This window comes from Copidosoma floridanum, unplaced genomic scaffold (genome assembly GCF_036245765.1).
Source record: "Copidosoma floridanum isolate Cflo_tuat_1 unplaced genomic scaffold, Cflo_Japanese_pri ptg000026l, whole genome shotgun sequence".
Classification (NCBI taxonomy): domain Eukaryota; kingdom Metazoa; phylum Arthropoda; class Insecta; order Hymenoptera; family Encyrtidae; genus Copidosoma; species Copidosoma floridanum.
The window spans coordinates 5,633,668-5,643,044 of NW_028321903.1; the positions used below are offsets into that span (position 1 = coordinate 5,633,668).

At 32.1% G+C, this 9,377-nt stretch overlaps 1 pseudogene; it reads left to right on the forward strand.

Moving 5' to 3' along the window:
- The first annotated feature begins 890 nt into the window (after window positions 1–890).
- LOC149373835 (uncharacterized) lies at window positions 891–7,499 on the forward strand (annotated as a pseudogene).
- Window positions 7,500–9,377: the final 1,878 nt, after the last annotated feature.

The window sequence follows — 9,377 nt, forward strand, 5'->3', positions numbered from 1 at the left end:
GGCACTGGCTCCTCAATGAAAGTAATTAAAGCAAACAACAAGAGGAAATGCAAATATCTAAAGAATGAATGCAATTACGGCTTACTCCCAGATTCAGGGCTCTCTAAAAAGGTACAGAAAAAAATCCTGAAAAAAGAAAAGCAAGTAAAAATTTCCACCACAAACAAATATAATCTCACAAAGAGCTGTAACAAACCACATTTAGTGAATCCAAAATAAAACTTCGAGAAGATTGGCGTTTAAAACATGACAAACACGTGCCTACGCCGATCAGAAAAGAACAGTCACCTTTAGTTAATCTATTGTCATTCGCCTAGCAAGGAAATTGGTTAGTCTGGATCACCAAAACAAATGATGATAAACAAAAGATCGATAAAATTAGAGTAGGAGGCATCCTGATTCAAAATAATCTCTAATCAAAAGTTATGGAACAGAAAGGATTAAAGAATAGGAAAGGTATCTGCAAGTTCCCAGCTGAGGCTGACTTATTAATTGAAAGCAACCTTATAATCTCACAATTAAACGTATAAGTGTTTACAACTAAATTTAAACAATCAAGAAAAGGTATGATCAAGTTTATCCTAGTTAAATATACAGAACAACAACTAGCAAAAGAAGTAGAATCTGATATAAAAGTTGTGCAAAAGGTCTAATAGGAGGAACAGATAACCCAATGCCGCTCCAAACGATAAGCGAATCTCCAATGAAATGGTACTTCTGACTTTTGAACGGCGTAACTTACCCTTTAAAATTATATACAATGGTGCTTATGTAATGCTTAAATCTTACTTCAACAAGGCACTAAAATGCTTCAACAATTTAAAGTTTTGCCACGTTGCGTCCAAGTCCAACCCTAACCCAGAAATGGCAGCCAAAAAACTCTATGGATAATGTGCGGCAAAACTGAACATGAGTGCATCGATGCTCTCAAGTGTGCCAACTGCAAGGGCGATCACAAGAGTATCGACTCTGATTGTCCAGTCTGGCAAAATCACTATAACATCAATGTAATTATGGTTTATGATGAGAAGTCTCTAATGGAAGACAAAATTGAAACATTCGGAGAGCAAAAAAAAAAACACCAAGGATAAACAGAGCCAACTCTCTGAAACTTAAAGTAGCAAAAAATAATACTCTACTCAACAACTGCATCAGAAAATACAAGGAAGTAACAAAAAAGTAAAGTACATCAATAGGACCCCTAATGCAGCAAGACAAATAATTTAGTTCTCACAATAATTTTTATATCTGCTACCTTCTCTGTTTCTTTTTATACTTAACGTATGTTGTAATTATCATAGAAAGATATCCGAAGTCCAAAGACTGTTATAAGATTACAGGTATTTCATTAATTAGATTCCACAAATATTATGATTTTGAAGGAAGAGGAGTAGTCTTTTTTGTTACAAATATTATAGTTTTCGATTTTTTAGATTGTAGCCTGACCTCTGACAGCCTAGAAATGGGATGAATTAAAATAGAAACTGGTGGTGGAGTATATGTATTAGAGAAGCTATGTATTGCTGCTTTCTATAGATCTCCAGAGCAGGGTAGTTTTTAACTGCACTGAGTTAGTGCAAATGGAATGATAATTAATCCTGAGTCCTTACCAAAAGGAGTTAGAGCAGTAAGAAAATAAATTACGTAAAGTCTTAAGTGTAATTTTTAAATTAACTCAAGACTGAGGGCGATTAATAACGAGCAATGTTATTCAAAGTCAGAGTGAGAGCTCGAATTGTAGAAACAAAGTTGACAACTGTGTCTTATTCCTAGAATAATTTTTTTCGTTTCAGATCAAAACATGCACTTTAGTGACATGGATAGAAAGGGGAGCCCGTTATATCACCTGGTTCATTAGCGTTGATCCAAGGAAAAAAAATCATGATCTCGTTCTTATGGAACACCTAATCTGCAACCTCTTAGGTTTGACCCGTCTGGTACATGGGGATACTGAGCTAAAGGACAAATTGCTACGGACTATACTAGTGACAGGCAGTTTTAGTCTCAAAGTTTCGGGAATTAACTCAAAAATTCTAGCAGATCTCAACAATAAAGCACAGACCAAGGATGGTCACTTTAAAAAATTCTAAGATTTGACAGATGCAGTACTTTTCTCTGTAGCCTCAGAGTTCAATCAACTACTAGAAAATGTTCAAGTTCTGGTAGATAGAGATTTCTTACTGACTAACTTTTGACAATTAGCAAAGCTATTATCAGAGCTCTTTTATCGACTTAACCAGACAAGGAGGGTCTCCTAAAATGGTAATTTTTATTGGGAGGGCATAACTATTTGGAAGGGCAGATTTTGTTGCTGTAATTTAAAAAAATTTCAAAGTTTCTTATCATTAGAGTAAAATATGGTATCATCACTATTCTTTATACTACCCACCACATTATGCTTTTTGCACATTATGGTTAGTAATTGACTAACTCCTTTTATGGCAGGTACAACATTAAATGTGGCGTCAACAAAAATGTCATTTTGATTATCAAACTGATTGAAAAGATCATGATCTACTAATATCAAATGGTCATTATTTGTATCCGATGAAACTAGATGTGCAGATAATTTTGCTTTTTTGTCCTCCGGCTTCATCACTAATATATCTGATTTTTTTTCAATATGATTAGCAAATTCTTTTATTGATCCGTATCGGCATTTGGCAGACTCAATAGTTGCAACCTTTTTTCGAGCTCTTTGCATTGTTTTTTGCACTGATGCATAACCAATTTCACTGCCATATGCATTTTTACTGAAATAAACGCCATAAAATTCTTAACGATTAGAAAAACCATGCAAGAACATTAAGGACGTTAAATTAAAAAAAACAAGAGCATACAAAATTTTTTTAAACGAAAACGGTACCAATCTAAAAGTTAGATAATAAAGGTACAAGTTTCGGCAGATTTCTTTAACATGTTTTTTCATGGATAAAAAAGCGAGAGTAACTTTTTTTAGCCTATAATATTTTTTTTCTCTTACGGTAACTCGTCACTAAATGAAAATACTGTAGAAAAACAAGATATTTAGATAAATAGCTTATGAACATGCCCTAAATTTTTTTACTAAAATTCAAAGCCCTTTATGATGGAAATTCTTGTCAAAATAACTTGGAAACCTATTTTCTAACTTAGACTCTTATTGACGATCAAAATTCCATGTTATAAGTTGCATGACAGTTTAGCAGAAGTACTGCAGTTGTTTATCAAAAAGCGAAAGCATATATAGCAATATAATAACATAATGATGTAAAGGTATTTAAGTGTTACCATGAATTTTTATAAGATATTAAGGGGAAATAGTAGATATCTGTGAGAGTCATAAAAAGAAGAGCGCCTACGAGCAGAGAACTCTACCTATCCATGTTTAGTCAAAAATCTTCATAGGCAATAAAAAGCGGTGTGGTAGTATCTAGACTCGTCTTGTAGGTATATAGTGAGCAGCCAATTTAATACAGAAATGATTGGTCCAAAAAACTGTAGGTGTGTGGGTCTCAAGATCAATGGTTAAAGTAAAACTAGTAGTTTATCAAGCTCGGTGTAATAGAGACTGAGAAAATTAGATTACACCTAATTTCAATAGGTCTTGAATAATCAGATATCAAAATTGTAAAAATTTTAACATTATTACGTTTTCGAGCACGTGCTCGCATAGAATATAAACACAATACTATAATACTTATGTGGCACGCAGTGCATGTATTCTAAGTACTTCCATAGTTGCTATGATATATCTATACATGTACGAATTATTGGTCCAGAACGAAACAAAAAATTTTACCACATTATACGAAAAGAAGGTACTTTCGTCCCGTATAGTAGACACATGTATAAAATTTCTACTACTGCTTTTCTTTTCTCTCTCCTTAGTTCTCACTCTTCTCCCTCTCACCGATGGACTCTGCAGTCTCTATTTTCGACGGCATACGGCCGTTAAATCAGCATGAAGGAGCCAGCAGCTCATTTTCTTGGCTCGCTCGCTCGCTTGTTTCACGAGTTAACCCCCCATATACTACGCACCTAAAGAAGTTTTACTTCAAAAGATTTTAGCCTTATATGTCCATGAAAATATTTGTTAAAGAGAGTGACCGACTGGCACCTTTTAGAGCTCGGCAGAATTTCTATCTTTCTTAGCACTTGACCGATTTTTTATTACTTTTTTGATCGCTTTAAAAAATCAGCACCTTTATTAGCACTGTTTTAAATTGATACATTTTCCTCCTAATCAACTAATATGTATTTATAATTATATCTCACCGTTTATCAGTCATACTAAGTTACAAATAAGTTAAAAAAAGTGTATATATAACTTGCAGTGAATTTTTTTTTTGTTAAAATAAAAATGAATGGCTGCCCAATAAATAAATTTATCACAAAAGCGACGAATGGCTGTTATTATATGATGAATGAATAGTCAATTATTATACACGTATTTTTATAATACTCTATTTTTTAAATTAGGTTATCTATTTAAAAAAATCTTAACTAATATTTATTAGTTTTTATCAATAGAAATTATTGTTGTACGCCTTATAAGAGTTTATTTAAAATTCAGCATTAAAATATTGAAATGATTACTTTGCCAGATCATCAAAAGCCACACGTAATGATCCTATACAATTTGCCGCTTTCATTTTAAGTTGTTCTCTTAAAATATAGCTCTCAGGGTTGTGATCAGCATCGCATATGAGTTTCGCTTTACACTTTTTCTTAATGAGACCGTAACTGAAAAAAAACCATTTACTAAAATTAGAAATTGCTTAAAAAAGAAGCTTTAAGGTAAATGTACCTATATTCGTTCTCGTACATATATTCGTTCACTCTACTATTATTTTTTATTTTCTTTATATTAAAAGTTTTTGATTTGAAAATAAAAAATATTAATGTAACTATAAGATACCTAAGAATATTTTAGTATTCACATGAAAACACATGCAAGGTGATGTTCCTAAAAAAAATAAGAGTACCTGCGCGAATATCATACAGCTAAGTTCACAAAGCTGATGTTGTGATTTCAGTAAGAAAGTGTCTCTTGCACATTGCGACAAAAGCAGTATAATACAAATTGTATGATTAGTGTACTCGTATTTTTTACAAACTAGATCCATTACTTTTTCAGGCATTAAAGGCATTCACCTAATCTCTTGAACTAATTTTTGTTCGCTTCAGACGTCTGTCTGTTAAATACCTAAGTATTTTTTAAAATATTTTTTAATGAAAAGTCAAAGAGTTAAACTTTGTTTTTGATAAAAATTAATATGTTTCCAATGAAAATGGTGTTAAAGAAAAAATTTCATTCACACATCTTAGGTTAAGCGAACGAATATAGCAACGTTGACCTTATCAAAATCTTAAATTGTGATTTTTATTCTCTACATTACATTGTTTTGACTTTTGGATCTTTAACACAGTAATTGTACCCTTCGTCATGTTCACCAGGTAGTTTTCTCTTTGCTAAATATAATAAAAACGACAAATTTAAACATAAGACTATAATACATAAGTATAGAGACAACATCTACACTGTATAAATTTGATACATTTTAACTTCAAATTATAAACAAAAGCTCCAATTACATTGAATATGTTAGGCGAAAGTGAAAAAAAACAAATTAACAGAGACATCATTTTTTAATAAATCATTAATTAATTTATACGATTGTCATTAGAGCATAAGATTGACAAATTAAAGAATAGCTATTAAAATTCACATGTGATGTTAGATGATGACACAATTCAATTACCGTTACAGGACGGGAAGGAGTATCATCAATCTTTTCGTTGGGAAATTCTTATGCTGGAGAATTTTGCTCATTAATATTTTCACTTTCAATTTCAGGTGTAGATCAAATCAGCTATAATTATAAATCTCCGTTAATTAACCATGTAAACTAAGAACATAGGGACGATTGTTAAATGTTTATGCCCGAGTAGCAAAAGATATTTCTTAAAGTGAGGGCACAACATGCTATATAGTGTATGTGAGCATTCTAAAAGCTAGCCCATTTCTACGGAAGCGCCTATACGCCATCTGCTTGCGAAGTCGGAAGCATGCATCTTTTCACATAAAAGTAGCGTGGTTGCGAGCAAGCAAGCTAGCATGCATGCACTGCAAGGTACTGCACTGCATAAGCTGTAAAATCCAAAAACTATTATTGTTAGTCATGGCAAGTTAAAAAATAATAAACTCGGACTTTCTGATGCCTTACTCTAGTATTTAATAAATTATTCAATTACAACATTTAATGGTAATTACAAAAATCTATCTAATATAAATTCATATAAAAATTATTTTTTTTAATGATTAAAATTTTATTTGTTTTAGATTTTAAAAATGAACCCATTTATTGTGGGGAAAATAAAAAAATACTTTGTTAAAGGATACTCTTACAAGCTAATATTGCACAAGCTGAAACAAAAGTATGACATACAAATTTCATCCAGAACATTGTGCAGGATTTTCAAGTGTAGCAATTTGAAAAGGAAAAATATTAAAGAATCAGATATTGAAAAAATTTTAATGGCTCTACTACTAGAACTAGAAAGAAGTGGTGTTAATCTAGGTTACAAGGCAATGTGGCTAAGATTAAAGCGATTGTATGATTTGGACGTAAAACAAAATACTGTTTTGAAGGTATTACGTGAAGTAGATCCTGAAGGAGTTGACGGACGTTGCAGATATAGATTGAAAAGAAGAGTTTACTCAGTTCCAGGCCCTAATTTTATTTGGCACTGTGATGGAAATGACAAGCTTAAAAGATTTGGCTTTGCCATCTATGGCTGTATTGATGGCTTTTCCAGAAAAGTTCTCTTCCTTGATGTTTCCTCTACAAATAACGATGCAAAGGTAATTGGCTACTATTACTGTCAGTTAATTAAAAAACATGGATTCCTGCCAACAATAATAAGGACAGATCATGGTTCAGAAGTAGTTGTCATGGAAAATATACAAATTGCTTTGCGTTACAACCATAATGATGATTACGCAAAAACTGCAAGCTTTATGAAGGGTAAAAGCACGAGCAATCAGAGGATAGTCCTACTGGAGACAACTTCGCCAACATATGTGCGATTTTTACATAAACCTGTTTAAAATGATGGAAGCTGCGATGCTTCTGGATACGAATGACGCCTTGTGCATAGAAATTCTGCGATACTGTTTTGGGCCTGTCATCAAAAGAGAATTATACCTCACTAGAAAAGAGTGGAATGAGCATCGAATCCGCAAACAAAATAACATTAATAATATTAATGGCAAACCAAATGAAATTTTTGACAATCCTCATACTTTCAATGCTTGTGATTGCAGACAGACAGTTGATGTACGTCATGTACAGTATCTTCAAGAAGAATATACAACAAAGCCGAGGCTGGCATCACCAGAGATTACCGACTTTATTGAAACAGTTTTTGAAGTTCCAGAGATATACACAGCTGAGGATGCTTACAATTTTTACAATAAAATCATAAACTACGTCAAGTCTAATGAACATAATTAGACATGCCTGAAATGGTTGTAAATGTTAATTGTATATCCGTATTGGAAGACATAAAGTTTTTTTATTTACAGTTAAAAATATGTAGTTTTATTTTCCAATTTGGTACAATATTAAAATATCATCAAATAATTTTTTTCCAAGCGAATTACATGTAAAATATGCTTTTCTTGTTCGTAAATGTACTTTTATATAAAATTTTGTTTACAGAAAAAATTTTGAAAATTGTTATTAAAAGCTATTTTATAATTATTTCAATTTAAAATTAACTATCAATCTATATACATCAATGTGCTTTATCAACATTCTTTTGAAATACATTACTGGGCCTTAAATTTTTAACTAGAGCACAAACTCAATAATCTCTGTATTCGTTTATGGCTTATCATAATGTCTTATATAATTATTAAACAATGGAGTAGCTTATGCGGTATTAAACTGTTAGAAACAATACATGTAAAAAAATTGGGTTTTCGTTAGTATACTAACATTTACACGACAATTTTTTTTAGAAAAAAAAAACACTAAATATTATTTGTTCTTTGTGATTATTAAACGCATTTTTGGTATCTGAAAAATCAGATAAAATCTTAGTGAATACATACCACACCTATTCATTAAGTTATTATAAAATACTGGTCTTTTATTTTTAACTAGATCACAGACTCAGCAAATAAATTATATCTATAAAAGCTAATCGAAACGCTTTAAAGAATTACAACAGTGTATTTTAAACAGTATCATATATGAAATAACCATGACTGGTACAATAAGTATATATTAATGACCTTCAATTTACTTCTACACTTGAAAAAAGGTCTATCAGATCTATCATACGTGGCCGACGTTCTGGATCATACTCAAAGCAAGATTTTAATTTTTTTTTTAAAAATAAAGGAATATCATCCATGGCTGGAATATTTCTCATTTCTAAATTTTGTCTAACGCAACCATATATATCCCACGTAAAATCTGCCATATCCCATACACTTTTTTTTCTGTACATCTCTTTTAAGCAGCATCCAAACGACCACAAATCGCAAGCTGCAGTTGCTTCCTTCCTCTGCAAAAAAATTTCGGGGGCCATATACATATATGTTCCACACATGCCACCTTTCATTGTAGAGACTAAACTGTTCTGTAACATTTCACATTTACCCAATCCTAGGTCACACAGCTTTACTAGGAAATTCCTGTTGACCAATACATTTGAGGGCTTGACGTCTCGATAAATGATTTGAGGGGAATGTAAATGTAAGTAGGTAAGAGCCATGCTAATTTGATGAGCAATTGATTTCATATTATCTTGATCCAATGTAAATTGTTCAGAAATTGTTTTGTCAAACAAAATACTGTACAAGCAGAAGGATGCAAAGTACTCCATTATTATTTGAAGCTGTTGATCGGATTCTCCAAGAGCCATTATTGAAACAATATTAGAATGCCTGATTTGACTTAAAAGAGTGATTTCCCTCATGGTTACTTTGTCTGTTTGACCTCTCAACATTATTTTGACAGCCACTTCAGAACCACGAAAACTTCCTTTGTAAACCTTTCCTTGTGAACCTTCACCAAGAATAACACTACTTAGTTTGACCTGACTTACTGGAACTACTACAAGCTGCGTTTGTACAATCTTGGGTTTTTGTTTTTGGGTTTCTGGTTCGACAAACTCAAACTCGGATGATTTTTTGGATTCTACAATTTCAGAACATTTTTTGAGATCACTACAATCAGGCAAGTCACTTATAGATAAACACGTATCTGTATTTTGGGTTATTCGCTTTACATTTTGTGATGGCATGGAATACGAAGGTGATGGCTGAAATAATTGTGATGAGACATTAACATTTGCCTGAACTGCGTCAAGATTTCTGTTGG